We start from the raw sequence: 14,663 nt of genomic DNA, 5'->3' as shown, positions 1-14,663 counted from the left end.
TTGACCAGAAGGCTCTTTCAAACCCTTCACGATTGGTTTTTTTAAGTGACTTCCATGCCTGGATTGTGATTGGCCGTGCACAGTTCACGAATGGGTCTTAATTGGCTGATGGGCCGCACCCATTGTAGTTTGGAGCAGCGAATGGTGATGGTGGATGCTCCAGGTTTCCCTGGTAGACAAGGATTCCACCCACACTCTTGCCGCTTGCGATTGGCGTGTGTTGGAAGGATTTACAGATTGAGAGTGACTCCTGTCTTCCTGGGCCTTCCAGTGCTGGGGTTGGAGCCCGAGCTTCTGGCTCTGAGACAGGGCTGCGACCTCCCCCACCTCCCGCTGCACCAAACAGCGTCCGAGCAAGGGTTCAGAAACTGAACTGGGACCAGCCATATAAATACTGTGGCTACAAGAGCAGGTCAGAGGCTGGGACTCCTGCGAGTAACTCACCCCCTGACTCCCCAAAGCCTGTCCACCATCTACAAGGCACAAGTCAGGAGTGTGATGGGATAATCCCCACTTGCCTGGATGAGTGCAGCTCCCACAACACTCAAGAAGTTCGACACTGTCCAGGACAAAGCAGCCCCGCTTGATTGGCACCCCATCCACAAACATTCACTCCCTCCACCACCGACGCACAGTAGCAGCAGTGTGTGTACCATCTACAAGATGCACTGCAGCAACTCACCAAGGCTCATTCGACAGCACCTTCCTTACTCATGACCACTACCATCTAGAAGGACAAGGGCAGCAGACACATGGGAACACCACCGCCTGGAAGTTCCCCTCCAAGCCACTCACCATCCTGACTTGGACATATATTGGCTGTTCCTTCACTGTCGCTGGGTCAAAATCCTGGAACTCCCTCCCTAACAGCACTGTGGGTGTACCTACACCAGATGGACAAAATCCTGGAACTCCCTCCCTAACAGTGCCGTGGGTGTACCTACACCACAGGGGACAAAATCCTGGAACTCCCTCCCTAACAGCACTGTGGGTGTACCTACACCACAGGGACAAAATCCTGGAACTCCCTCCCTAACAGCACTGTGGGTGTACCTACACCAGATGGACAAAATCCTGGAACACCCTCCCTAACAGCGCCGTGGGTGTACCTACACCACAGGGGACAAAATCCTGGAACTCCCTCCCTAACAGCACTGTGGGTGTACCTACACCACAGGGACAAAATCCTGGAACTCCCTCCCTAACAGCACTGTGGGTGTACCCACACCACATGGACAAAATCCTGGAACTCCCTCCCTAACAGCACTGTGGGTGTACCCACACCACATGGACAAAATCCTGGAACTCCCTCCCTAACAGCACTGTGGGTGTACCTTCACCACAGGGAACTGCAGCGGTTCAAGAGGGCAGCTCACCCACCACCTTCTCAAGGGTCAACTAGGGCTGGGCCATAAATGCTGGGCCCAGCCAGCGACGCGCACATCCCGCGAATGAACGCAAAACCAAAAGTAAACACACGAGTGTTGCACTTGCAAAGGCAGGGAGAGGGCCGGGATGAGGACAGCTGACTGGGTTGGGGCTCCGAGCGTGAGGTCGAATGATGGTAAGCCCGAGTGGATTTCCACTGGTGGACAGTGTGCTAACATGGGGCGCACACTTGGAGGGTAGCCCAAGCACTCCAGAGATTAGAATCCAGTAGCTGATCGGAAATGTTAGGGGCAGGATGGACTGTAAATCAAGGGGGCAGTGGGATACAATGGGGAAGGTGTTATAGTTATATCAATGCGGACAAGTTAGGGGGCCAAGATTTCCATAACCTTGATAATCGGAGACTCAGGGCTGATGAAATAAGGTAACTTAGTTCGCCAGAAAGAATCGGAAAGGTTAATAGATAAAAACAGTGTTTAGAGGGTGGCGTAGCGGTATTGACACTGGCATTCCAGAGACCTGGGTAATACTCTGGAACCCCTGGGGACAACTCAAATCCCAGCACAGCAGGATAGTAAAATTTGAATTCAATAGAATTCTGGATGGCCAAGAAACCATCGCCGATAGTTTGTAAACCATCGGGTTCGCCAATGCCCTTCAGGGAAGGGAATCTGCTGTCCTTACCTGGTCTGGCCTACATGTGACTCCAGTCTCATAGGGGAATGTGACTGACTCTTAACCGCCCCACTCTGAACAAGGGTAATTAGGGGTGGGCAATAAATGCTGGACTGGCCAGTGACGCCAACGGCCAGTGAATGAATTGAAAAAAATCCTGGTAGGGGATCCAAAGTCCTGGAACTCCCTTCCTAACAGCACGGCCTTGGAAACAGTTCCAACAAGCTTGGCCAGTTCAGAAGGAAAAGCAGTTCGGACCAGAGCCCTTATTTCCCAGTTTTTACTGGTGTTCCATTTTAAGGTCTACAAGACCAATTCAGACCATTGCCCTTATTTCCCAGTTTTTATTAGTGTTCCATTTTAAGGTATACAAGACCAGTTCAGACCTGAGCCCGTTTTTCCCAGTTTTTACTGGTGTTCCAATTTAAGGTATAGAAGACAAGTTCAGACCTTTACTCTAATTTTCCAGTTTTTATTGGTGTTCCATTTTAAGGTATACAAGACCAGTTCAGACCAGTGCCCTTATTTCCCAGTTTATACAGATGTTCCATTTTAAGGTATACAAGACCAGTTCAGACCAGTGCCCTTATTTCCCAGTTTATACAGATGTTCCATTTTAAGGTATACAAGACCAGTTCAGACCAGTGCCCTTATTTCCCAGTTTATACAGATGTTCCATTTTAAGGTATACAAGACCGGCTCAGACCAGACCCCTTATTTCCCAGTTTTTACATCCTTTTCCCTTCTGTAAGATGTCCTTATGTGGAAAGTTTGGCTTTGTATCCGCTGGAGTTCAGAAGAGTTAAGAGGTGGCTTGATGGAAACATCTAAGGTCCTGAGGGGGTCTTGGACAGGGTGGATGTGGAGAGGGTGTTCCCTCTTGTGGGAGAATCTAGAACCAGGGGGTCCACTCTTTAATAACAAGCGATCGACCCATTGAAACAGAGGTAAGGAGATTGTTTTTTGTCTCTCGGAGGGTGGAGAGTGTTTGGACCTCTCTCCCTCAAAAGGCGATGGAAGCAGGGTCTTGGGATATTTTTTGAGGCCGAGAGGGATGGATTCTGGCTTAACAAGGTGAGAGGTTATCGGGGGGAGGTGGGAATGTCGGGCTGAGGTGACGGTCAGGTCAGCCGTGGTCTTATTGAATAGCACAGCGGAGCTGGAGGGGCCGAGTGGCCTCACTCCTGCCACAGATTTGCAGGGATGTGTGGTCACCCCATGGACTGCAGCGGTTTTTTAGTAGGGCAGCTCACCGCCACCTTCTCGAGGGGCAATTAGGGAAGGGCAATAAATGCTGGGCCCGGCCGGTAACTCGTGAACAGATTTAAAAAGCAGTCGAGGACGGAGGTGTGGGTGGTGTGGGTGGTGGGTGGTGTGGGTGGTGTGGGTGGTGCGGGTGGTGCGGGTGGTGGGTGGCGGGGGGAGGGCTAGAAACTCAACTTGGGTGCAAAGCGGGCAGCATCGGACTGCCCACCGGCTTTGGGCAGGGTTTCGATGGAACTGGTGGTCCCCCCGGTACTGGGCATTTTGTGGCAGCAGCTGAGGTGCTATTGAAACCCGGGGCTGGTGGTGGAAAGACCAGGCAAGCCAGTGGCGGAATGGGGGGGGCGCTCCTATTATTTGCAGCAATGGTAAGGAAAGGCTGGAATTCTCCCCCTCTGAATGGCCTTGAAGGGTCAAGGGTCAACGGTTAAGGGTCAGGGTTGATGCCACTTGATGGGGAAGGCGCTCAATGTATAGGGCAGGGATGGGAGACCCTTTTACTTATGATAATGGGCCATTGGTGCACAGCCAAAATCAGTGGCGGGCCAGACACACACAGGCAGAAACACCCCCGCACACACACTCCCACACACACACACACACACCCACACACACACACACACCCACATACACCCACATACACCCACACACACACACACACTCCCACACACACACCCCCACACACACACCCACATACACCCACACACACACACACACACACACACCCCCACACACTCCCACACACACACACACACACACCCACATACACCACACACACAACCCCACACACCCCCGCACACACACACACACACACCACACACACACACACCCACACACACACACGCACACCCACATACACCACACACACACACACCCACATACACCACACACACACATACCCCCACACACACACACCCCCACACACACACACACCCCCACACACACACTCCCACACACACACACACACGTACACCCACCCACATACACCACACAGACAACCCCACACACACACGCACACACACACATACCCCCCCACACACACACACACACACCCAGACACACACACACACACACATACCCCCACACACACACACACACCCACACACACACACACCCCACACACACACAGACACACACACACACACACACACACCCCCACACACACACACGCACACCCACATACACCACACACACACACACACACACACACACACACAGGCACAAACACACACACACAAACACACACACACACAAACACAAACACATACACACAGACACACACACACAGGCACAAACACATACACCCACACACACACACAAACACCCACACACAAACACCCACACACAAACACACACACAAACACATACACTCGTGCACACACACATACACACACACACACACACACACACACAGGCACAAATAAATACACACACACACCCCCCCCCCCCACACACACACACACCAAACACCAAACGCACACGCACATACACACACACATTCACCACACACACATACACACACACAGGCACAAACACATACACACACACACGCACACTCAAACACACACATACGCACATCCACACACAAACACAAACATACACACAAACACATAAACAAACACACACACAAACAGATGGAGACACACACATAAAAATCAACAGTGTAGGTGGAGCTTTAGTACATAGAACTGCATCGCCAACTCGTAATCTGATGATTTGCGTTCGTAAACACAAACTAGGAGCAGGGGGAGGCCATTCGGCCCCTCGAGCCTGCTCCGCCATTCAATATGATCGTGGCTGATCCTCTATCTCAACGCCGTACTCCCGCTTTCTCTCCCTATCCGTTGATGTCTTTAAAGTCTAGAAACGTATCTACTCCCCTCTTACATACATTCAGTGACTTGTCCTCCACAGCCTCCCTGGGGTAGCGAATTCCCCAGGTTGACCGCCCTCTGAGTGAAGATGTTTCTCCTCATCTCAGTCCTCAATGGCCTACCCGGTAACCTGAGACTGTGACCCCCTTGTTCTAGACATCAACCCTGCATCCAGTCTGTCCATCCCTGTCAGAATTATATACATTTCAGTGAGATCCCCTCTCATTCTTCTAAACTCCAGTGAACACGGGCCTAGTCGGCCTAGTCTCTCCTCATACGACAATCCTGCCATCCCAGGAATTTATCCAGCTCCACCTTAAACACGTTTGAAGACTCTGCTCCCATCGGCTTTTTGAGGAAGAGGAGATCCAAAGATTCACGACCCCCTGAGAGAAAAGCATTCTCCTCATCTCCGTCTTCAATGGGCGACCCCTTATTTTTGGACAGCGAACCCCCCCCCCCACCCGGGTTCTAGATTCTCCCACAAGAGGGAACATCCTCTCCACTTCCAACCTTGTCAAGTTCCCTCAGGATCTCAGGACAGAACAAGCAACGCTGGACAAGGGGAACGCCTCTCAGGATTCCTGGCACCATTCCTTTGTTTAAATTCATGGAGACATAGAAACCAGGGGCAGGAGTAGGCCATTCGGCCCATCGAGCCTGCTCCGCCATTCATTATGACAATGGCTGATCATCCAACTCAATAGCCTGCTCCCCGCTTCCTCCCCATATCCTTTGATCCCTTTCGCCCCAAGAGCTATATCTAATTACCTCTTGAAAACATACAATGTTTTTGGTGTCAACTACTGTCTGTGGTAACGAATTTCACAGGCTCACCACTCTCTGGGTGAAGACATTTCTCCTCATCTCAACACTAAATGGTCCATCCCGTATCCTCAGACTGTGACCCCTGGTTCTGGACTCCCCCACCATCGGGAACATCCTTCCTGCATCTACCCTGACTAGTCCTGTTAGAATTTTATAGGCTTCTATGAGACTCATTCTTCTGAACTCCAGCAAATATAATCCTAACCGACTCAATCTCTCCTCATCTATCAGTCCCGCCATCCCAGGAATCAGTCGGGTGAACCTTCCCTGCACTCCCTCTATAGCAAGTATAATTCGATGATGGCCAAGAATCTAAACACTGTCCTAAAATTCACCCGGGACTTAATTACACCCACGCACCTCCCTGGCCAGTTACAGAGACAAACCAGCGGCCAGACTGTCACGATGGGCTTGTTCACTAAAATTAGCGTTCGAGGCAACAGCAACAGCGAAAGCAAAGCCACTTTGGCAAGAGAAAGGCCTAGTTCAGCATTTAGATTCTACGCCAAACTTTTGATCTGGTTTCTAAACTCGAAATCTTGCCGTAGGTTCCTTAGCCCTGGTACAGGGGAGTCAGAACAGATCAATGGAGTGTATAGATGGGTCCTGAGCTAATTTAATGACAGGAAATGCCGGAGAGGAGGTGGGGTGGCGGTTGTGGGGGGGCTGAATGGCCTCCTTCTGCTCTGTAGTGGCTCAAAACATTGTCGCTTCCTCTACACTTCTACTTTTTAATCTCGCCATTCCTTGGTTGTGCTGGTCCTAGCAATGCAGAAAGTGCGCTTACAGGGGCAGCAAGCAATAGGGGAGGAAAATTAACATTGGCCTTCATTGTAAGGGTATTGGAGTCCAAGGATAAAGAAGTCTTGCTACGTTGGCCACAGGGATTTGGTGAGACCACCTCTGGAATAGGGTGTGCAGTTCTGGTCTTCATGTTGAAGGGAGGGTATCATTCCACAGGGGGCGCTGCAGGGCAGGTTCACTGGGATTGGTCCGTGGGACGAGGGGGTTGCCCTATGATGAGACACTGAGCCAATTGGGTTTATATTCTCTGGAGCCTGGAAGAATGGGAGGCGATCTCATTGACTAGAATATAAAAGCAGGGATGTGCTGCTGAGGCTTTATAAGGCTCTGGTCAGACCACATTTAGAATATTGTGAGCAATTTTGGGCCCCTGTATCTCAGGGAAGGATGTGCTGGGCCCCTGGAGAGGGTCCCAGAGGAGGTTCACGAGAACGATCCCAGGAATGAAAGGCTTAACATATGAGGAACGTTTGAGGACTCTGGGTCTATACTCGATGGTGTTTAGAAGGATGAGGGAGGGGGATCTGATTGAAACTTACAGAATACTGAAAGGCCTGGATAGAGTGGACGTGGGGTAGATGTTCCCATTAGTAGGAGAGACTAGGACCCGAGGGGCACAGCCTCAGAGTAAAGGGAAGACCTTTCAGAACAGAGATGAGGAGAAACTTCTTTAGCCAGAGAGTGGTGAATCTATGGAATTCATTGCCACAGAAGGCTGTGGAGGCCAGGTCATTGGGTGTATTTAAGACCGAGATAGATAGGTTCTTGATTGGTAAGGGGATCAAAGGTTAGGGGGAGAAGGCGGGAGAATGGGGTTGAGAAACTTATCCGCCATGATTGAATGGCGGGGCAGACTCGATGGGCCGAATGGCCTAATTTCTGCTCCAATGTCTTATGGACTCATTGAGACCTGCAGGATTGTGAAGGGGTTTGACAGGGTGGGCGCTGAGGGGTCATTTCCACTGGTCGTTGGGGGGGGAACCTGAAATGTGGGGGGGGCGCTGTCTCGGGACAAGGGGGTGGGGGGCGCGATCATTTAGGGCTGAGATGAGGAGGAATTTCTTCACTCAAAAAGGGTTGGGAAATCTTGGGAGTCCTCTACCCCAGAGGGCGGTGGATGATCCATCCGTTGGAAGGCCGGGATGGAGGGATCTTTAGGAATGAAGGATGTGGGGAGGGGGTGGGGCGGGGAAAGTGGAGCCCAAGCCCCAAGTTCAGCCATGACCGGGTTGCATGGCTGGATGGGCCGAATGGACTACTCCTATTTCTCGTGCTCTTGTGTGTTCTAGGTTGACCAACAGAAGCCAGCAGTGTGTGGCCCAGCTCTTGTCGTTGTAGGGTGTGAGATCAGCTGAAGATGATATGGTTGGCTTTCCTAGTATTTGGTGAGTATATTCCTTGTCCTTTCGCTGCCGCAAAGGGTTTTATTTATTTATTTTCGCAGAGAGAAAGGGGCCTTCCTCGGAGTTCCCCTCTGGCTCCTGGGCGTCTAGAAGCAACGCTGCTCAAAGCGGAGCTGTGGGGCTGTCCATAGCGCGTGTGGTCCGGTAGTCCCTCCCGTCTCAGTCAGGGTATTCCCGCAGATCCGGTTTCTGCTGTCCTCTGTCTCAATTTTGCCCACCCTCAACACTGCTGCACATTACCTCGCCTCAAATAGCGGCACAAAACGGACTTGGCCGATACAGAGCGCCTGAAATTGCTCATTGGACAACATGTCCCCCCGGCATTGAAACCCTACACCGACCTGCTAAACATCTATACATTTATCGATATACCAATACAGCTGAAGAGGGGACACCCTCTCCGAACTTTTTGTCTCGCACTCATCGGGACAGACGCCAGAATGCCAATAAGTAAAGGCAACAACAATTTATACTGCACGAGAAGAGAGCGCTCAAATTTTTTTGGGCAAGTGAACTTTGATGGGTGGAGGCAATGCGCCGGGGAGCAGTCAACTGCCAAAGTTTTGTTTAGATTCCAATCACGCGTGTGGACTCTGATTGGTCAAGGCATTGTCGGGGGGGGGAATGAACCAGGGAAGGCTGACGCCCACGGTTTTGTTTAGTCGCACGCTTATAGGGACGATGTTTTTTTCACCAGATGTGGGCTTCGCTGGCTGGGACCAGCGTTTATTGCCCACCCCTACTTGCCCCTTGCGAAGGTGGTGGGTGAGCCGCCTTCTTGAACCACTGCTGTCCGTGCGGTGTAGGTACACCCACAGTGCTGTTAGGGAGGGAGTTCCAGGATTTTGTCCCTGTGGTGTAGGTACACCCACAGCGCTGTTAGGGAGGGAGCTCCAGGATTTTGTCCGTGCGGTGTAGGTACACCCACAGCGCTGTTAGGGAGGGAGTTCTAGGATTTTGTCCCTGTGGTGTAGGTACACCCACAGTGCTGTTAGGGAGGGAGTTCCAGGATTTGTCGGTGCGGTGTAGGTACACCCACCGTGCTGTTAGGGAGGGAGTTCCAGGATTTTGTCCCTGTGGTGTAGGTACACCCACAGTGCTGTTAGGGAGGGAGTTCCAGGATTTTGTCCCTGTGGTGTAGGTACACCCACAGTGCTGTTAGGGAGGGAGTTCCAGGATTTTGTCCCTGTGTGGTGTAGGTACACCCACAGTGCTGTTAGGGAGGGAGTTCCAGGATTTTGACCCAGCGACAGTGAAGGAACGGCTGATATATTTCCAAGTCAGGATGGTGAGTGGCTTGGAGGGGAACTTCCAGGTGGTGGTGTTCCCCATGTGTCTGCTGCCCTGGTCCTTCTAGATGGTAGTGGTCATGGGTTTGGAAGGTGCTGTCGAAGGAGCCTTGGTGAGTTGCTGCAGTGCATCTTGTAGATGGTACACACACTGCTGCTACTGTGCGTCGGTGGTGGAGGGAGTGAGGGGAATTATATGCACCAATAATCTTCCTGTCCACCTACAACACTCTTCCTGTTGACCAGGTTTTTATGCCCCATTGCCCACCGCCCCGCTCTCATATTATGCCATAACCAATACATCCCACCCCCTCCCTCCCCGGACACATGTTCCGTTGCTTTAGTGGTCCCATTGCCAACATTATTATTTAACTATCAGTTCATCATTACTGTCGTTAACCACTTTGCGAGTGAAAACGGAAGAGCGCAGAATTCCTTAAATGTTGAGAGATTGGGAAGTGTTCATGTGCAAAGGGTCCTGGGTGTTTTCGTTCATGAATCATTGAAAAGTAAAAGACAAGGGCAGCAGACACATGGGGAACACCACCACCTGGAAGTTCCCCTCCGAGCCGCTCAACATCCTGACTTGGAAATATATCGGCCGTTCCTTCACTGTCGCTGGGTCAAAATCCTGGAACTCCCTCCCTAACAGCGCTGTGGGTGTACCTACACCACAGGGACAAAATCCTGGAACTCCCTCCCTAACAGCACTGTGGGTGTACCTACACCACAGAGACAAAATCCTGGAACTCCCTCCCTAACAGCACTGTGGGTGTACCTACACCACAGTGGACAAAATCCTGGAACTCCCTCCCTAACAGCACTGTGGGTGTACCTACACCACAGGGACTGCAGCGGTTCAAGAAGGCGGCTCACCCACCACCTTCTCAAGGGGCAGTTAGGGATGGGCAGTAAGTGCTGTCCCAGCCAGCAACGCCCACATCCCCATGAATAAATAATAATATTTTTTTTAAAAGCATGGCATTGGGAACGGAAATGGTCTTTATTGCAAGGAATAGAGAGTAATAAAGATGTCTTGCTGCACTTGTATTGACCCTTGGCCAGACCACATAGAGTTTTGGTCTCCTTATCTAAGGAAGGTTATACTTGCCATAGAGGGAGTGCAATGAAGGTTCACCAAACTCATCCCTGGGATGGTGGGATTGTCTTATGAGGAGGGATTGAGGAAACTGGGACTGAGTTCTCCAGAGTCTCGAAGACGGAGAGGAGACCTCACTCCAAAATCCTTCCAGGCCGTCACAGGGTAGATGCAGGGCAGATGTCTTGTCTTGTGGGGGAACGGGTGGGGGGTGTGGGGGGTCGAGGTGGGACTGAGTCTCGAGAGCCCAGGGCCACAGCCTCACAACGAGAGGCGGGTCACTCAGGACTCCGGTGAAGACGGAGTTTTACACAGAGTATCTGGGACTACCCCCACCCTCACCCCTATCCCACCACCCAAAGGGGCAGTGGAGGCTCAGGCATTCATTCTGTTCAAGGCTGAGACCGATAGAGAGGTTAGAGGCGCCGAGGGATATGGGGAGGGGGGTGTGGAAGGTGCCGAAATGCCACTGAGGAGCCACGGTCTAGCGGAACAGCAGCAGGGCAGGCTCGAGGGGCCGAATGGCCCGTTGCATTTGGCTTTCCCCCTTTTCCTTGCCTTCTAACCGTGTCCTTTCCTTCTTCCCTTCCCCCTTCTCCCTCGACCCGCAGTTCCCTCCGGAGTGGAGCTCGGACTGGCCTTCGAAGGTAAGAACCACGGGCGCTTTACCGATTGCTTGTTCAACGCTCCCATCGCCTGAAACCCGACCGACCCTGCGTCTTGCGAGAGCCCCCAAACCCCCTACAATCCACCCCCTCCCCCACAATCCACCCCACCCGCCCCCTCCCCTGCTCACTCCCGGGAACCCCTGAGCAGCCAGACCGGAGACCCCAGGCGCACCGAGCGAGGTGGGCACCTTCTGGGCGTTGGCGTGAAATGGTGGCCCCCTAACTCCCCCCCGCCCCCACCCCACACGCACACAGTGCCGGGTTTCTGGGTGGGTGGGTTGGGGGGGGGTGGGGGTATCCGGGTTGGTGGGATAGCCTGGAAGATGCGCTGGGGAATCCCGCCGGGGAGGGTCCCCAGGTGACGTCCTGCACGGCCATAGCCCACGAGTGCCCCGGTGCCTCTGGACACCTGCCCCTGCGCTGGGCATTGCCGGAGGGCGAGGGCGACAATGGCCAACGTGGGGGAGGTTCCACCGATTTTGCGCCAACAGAAGAAGTGGAACCTCTTCCAACGTCGGGGCCTTTATTGTAAAGGACCAGACTGACCCCTCGGGACTGTCCCCCACCCCCCCCCCAATCCACCCCCTCCCCCCCGGGACTGTCCCCCACCCCCACCCCCCCCAATCCACCCCCCCTCCCCCTCGGGACTGTCCCCCACCCCCACCCCCCCCAGTCCACCCCCCCTCCCCCACACCCCCCCCCCAATCCACCCCTCCCTCCCCCTCGGGACTGTCCCCCACCCCCCCCCCAATCCACCCCCCCTCCCACACGGGACTGTCCCCCACCCCCCCCCAATCCACCCCCCCTCCCCCACGGGACTGTCCCCCACCCCCCCCCCAATCCCCCCCCTCCCCCACGGGACTGTCCCCCACCCCCCCCCAATCCACCCCCCCCACGGGACTGTCCCCCACCCCCCCCAATCCACCCCCCCTCCCCCACGGGACTGTCCCCCACCCCCCCCCAATCCACCCCCCCCACGGGACTGTCCCCCACCCCCCCCCAATCCACCCCCCCTCCCCCACACCCCCCCAATCCACCCCCCCCTCCCCCACGGGACTGTCCCCCACACCCCCCCCCAATCCACCCCCCCTCCCCCACACCCCCCCCCAATCCACCCCCCCTCCCCCCCGGGACTGTCCCACACCCCCCCCCCAATCCACCCCCCCTCCCCCACACCCCCCCCCAATCCACCCCCCCCTCCCCCCCGGGACTGTCCCCCACCCCCCCCCAATCCACCCCCCCTCCCCCACGGGACTGTCCCCCACACCCCCCCCAATCCACCCCCCCTCCCCCTCGGGACTGTCCCCCACCCCCCCCAATCCACCCCCCTACCCCACACCCCCCCCAATCCACCCCCCCTCCCCCACACCCCCCCCCAATCCACCCCCCCCTCCCCCCCGGGACTGTCCCCCACCCCCCCCCAATCCACCCCCCCTCCCCCACGGGACTGTCCCCCACACCCCCCCCAATCCACCCCCCCTCCCCCTCGGGACTGTCCCCCACACCCCCCCCAATCCACCCCCCCTCCCCCTCGGGACTGTCCCCCACACCCCCCCCAATCCACCCCCCCTCCCCCTCGGGACTGTCCCCCACACCCCCCCCAATCCACCCCCCCTCCCCCTCGGGACTGTCCCCCACACCCCCCCCAATCCACCCCCCCTCCCCCTCGGGACTGTCCCACACCCCCCCTCCCCCCCCACCCCCCTCCCCCGACTTCCTGGCCCGGCCTCCATGTGTCTCCATTCACCCACCCACCCACAAGCGGCCCCACCGATGTCTCTTCACTGCCTCTCCCCCACCCCCTCCCCCCACCCCCTCGCAATGACCCAGCATGCCCCTCTCTCTTCAAAGGGGGCAGTTAGGGGCGGGCTACATACACCATGCTACCCCGGACCAAAATAAACCAAAAACACAACGAAGAAAAATGCCGAATGAGTGCCCAAGTTACCCGGTCAATGCGCCGCGTGTGTGTCTGTGTGTGTGTCTGGCCCCGGCCTGAGCCCGATGTTGGCGTTGACCCTCTCTCTCTCTCTCTCTCTCGCTCCCTGCTTCCCCTGAGCAGCCCCGGACGTCCTGAGGGTGAGGCTGGTGAACGGGAGCAACCCCTGCGCCGGCCGGGTGGAGGTTTTCCACAACGACTCCTGGGGCACCATCTGCGATGACTACTGGGACGTGGCCGACGCGGTGGTGGTGTGCCGGCAGGTGGACTGCGGCTTCGCCGAGCTGGCCCACGGCTCCGCCACCTTCGGCCAGGGCTCCGAGGAGATCTGGCTGGACGACGTCAAGTGCTACGGCACAGAGGCCTCGCTGCGGGACTGCACCCTCAAGCCGCTCGGCCAGCACAACTGCAACCACCGGGAGGACGCTGGCGTCGTCTGCAACCGAGGTCAGTGACCGGCCGGCCGGGAAACAGCCCGAGCGTCACGCGGGGAGACTCACAGGCCTAGTGTTCAAATCGGCCTGTTCGTCTGTCTGTTTATCTCTCTGTCCGCCTGTCTCTCTGTCCGCCTGTCTCTCTCTGTCTGCCTGTCTCTCTGTCCGCCTGTCTCTCTCTGTCTGCCTGTCTCTCTCTGTCTGCCTGTCTCTCTGTCCGCCTGTCTATCTCTGTCCGCCTGTCTCTCTGTCCGCCTGTCTGTCTCCTCTGCCTGCTTGTTTGCCTGTCTGCCTATTTATCTGTCTGTCTATTTATCTGCCTTTCTGTCAGTCTGTCTGTTTATTTGTCTGTCTGTCCGTCTATCATTCTGTCTGCCTGTATATCTGTCTGCCTGTATATCTGCCTATTTATCTGTCTCTCTGTCCATCTGTCTGCCTGTCCATCTGTCTAGTTACCTGTCTGTCTACCTGTCTGTCTGTTTATCTGTCTGTCTATCTGTCTGTCTGTCGGTCTGTCTATCTGTCTATTTATGTGTCTGTTTTTATTTATCTGTCTGCCTGCCTGCCTGTCTGTCTGTCTGTCTGCCTATCTGTCTATTTATCTATCTGCCTGTCTGACTACCTGTTTGTCTATATGGCTATTTTTCTGTCAGTCTGTCTATCTGTCTGACTCCTGTCTATCTGTCTGCCTGTCTGTCTACCTGTATGTCTTTCTCTGTGTCTGTCTATCTGCCTATTTACCTGTCTGTCTGTTTGTCTATTTGCCTGTCTGTCTATCTGTATTTCTTAATGGCTGTCTATCCACCTATCTATTTGACTGCTTATCTGTCCGTACGTCTGTCTGTCTATCGATCTATCTATCTGTTCAGCTACCTCTCTGCCCATCGGCCTATCTGTCCACCCATCTGTCCATCCCCCCCGACTCTCCATCCTTCCATCCAACCATCTCTCTGCCTATCTGTCTGCCTGTCTATATATCTATCTGCCTCTCATGTCCC

At 54.7% G+C, this 14,663-nt stretch overlaps 1 pseudogene; it reads left to right on the top strand.

The window, feature by feature from the left end:
- Window positions 1-11,741: 11,741 nt before the first annotated feature.
- LOC144675737 (scavenger receptor class A member 5 pseudogene) lies at window positions 11,742-13,678 on the top strand (annotated as a pseudogene).
- Window positions 13,679-14,663: the final 985 nt, after the last annotated feature.

The sequence above is a fragment of the Cetorhinus maximus genome, unplaced genomic scaffold (genome assembly GCF_964194155.1).
Source record: "Cetorhinus maximus unplaced genomic scaffold, sCetMax3.hap1.1 HAP1_SCAFFOLD_1136, whole genome shotgun sequence".
Taxonomy (NCBI): domain Eukaryota; kingdom Metazoa; phylum Chordata; class Chondrichthyes; order Lamniformes; family Cetorhinidae; genus Cetorhinus; species Cetorhinus maximus.
Note: the sequence above shows the minus strand (reverse complement) of the source record. Positions and strands in the feature narration are given on the sequence as shown.